Below are 1,597 nucleotides of genomic sequence, written 5' to 3' on the forward strand. Positions count from 1 at the left end.
GAGCGGGTCCAGTCCCATCGCCTTCTTTTTATTCCATCGCTTTCTCCAGACAGGCGGGGGTCCGTCCGTCCACCCACACCTAACCCAGACCCTCCTCATTAGCATGCCCAGCGTTGTACCGAAGTGTCGTTCGTAGCGTACTCTCGTTTTCCTTGGCCTTTCTTTTCCTCGCCGGGTCAAGACTGACGGCGTGTTTGGGGGTGGGCGCCGGCGGAGCAGCCGCTGGAAGCAGGCGAACGGGAGAGCCTGCTCTGCCGGGGTGGGGGTGGGCTGGGAAGGGGCGGGGGCGGGGGCGGGGGCCTCTCTGTGTACGCGACTTGGAAGCTTCTCTTCTTCTTCTTCTTCCTTCTTTCTTCTTTGTAAACATTCCCACAAATAAAACATCTTTTCAGCGCTCGGTCAATTGGGTTGTGCAAGAGAATGTTCAATATTTATATTTTTAATAAAAGCTGCAACGGAACGATGGCTGCTTACACTTTCCTTACCTGCTGGTTGTCTGGAGACTCCGAAAGGGTCGGAGGAGTGTCCGGGCGGACTGGGGATCCACCACCGACGGGAGCGCGCGCCTTGCGGCCACCGCAACCAGCCTGCACACAAAAGCTGGCTAGGAACAAGGAGCCGGGGGCAGAGCGGGGCCGGGGTTACACAGGGAGCCACATCGATTCATATTAGGAAATCAACTCCAGATCTTAAACTGAACGCCAGGACTCAGCCCTGGGGCTCGTGAAGGTACCACGGTACCTCTGACCAGGGACAGCGAGCATTTCGCCACCACTGGGGAACCAGTCTAGTACTCCTCTAGGCACCCTGGAGGAGAAGGGTGTGGTGGCTATTTCGCCATCTCTGCAGCATGGGTAGGTATTTAAAGAGAAACATTTCAAAGCATTTCATCCGTGGCAGCCAGTCTTCCGAGGACCCGTCAAAAGTGCCAGTATGAACCGAACTAACCCCAGGACCAAAGAGAATGATTGGGGACCCCGACATGCCCCCGACATGCCCACAGCAATGGGGACCCCGACATGCCCACAGCAACTTCTCCATCTCCCCCCCCCCCCGCGTTTTCTTCCCTTTCCAGGGACCAGCGGCCTCGAAGCAGGTTAAGCTTTAGCCACCCCTGAACTTTTTTCTAATCTGGGAGAACCGGGTTTGATTCCCCACTCCTCCACTTGCACCTGGCTGGATGACCTTGGGCAAGCCATAACTCTGGCACAGCTGTTCTTGAAAAAGAGCAGTTTCTGTCAAGAGCTCTCTGAGCCCCACCTACCTCACAGGGTGTCTGTTGTGGGGAGGGGAAGGGAAAGGAGTTTGTAAGCCGCTCTGAGGCTCCTTTGGGTAGTGAAGGGCGGGGTATAAATCCAATCTCCTCCTCCTCCTCCTCCTCTTCTTTTTAAAATCGAATTTTGAAAATACCTTTTCAACTTTCTTTTGTGTCTACAGAATCGAAAATCGGTTTCTTTTGACTGAAATCTTACTTGCAAAATGTTGAATGAGTGAGACAGGGATGCTGACTGCTTAGAAAAAATGTTTGAAAAAGAAGAGTTATTTGAAAGAGCTCAGATGGACTAAGGAGACTGACCTACGGTGGGGGGGGGGGAAG

The sequence above is a fragment of the Gekko japonicus genome, unplaced genomic scaffold, assembly GCF_001447785.1.
Source record: "Gekko japonicus isolate JY-2015 unplaced genomic scaffold, Gekko_japonicus_V1.1 scaffold88, whole genome shotgun sequence".
Lineage (NCBI taxonomy): Eukaryota > Metazoa > Chordata > Lepidosauria > Squamata > Gekkonidae > Gekko > Gekko japonicus.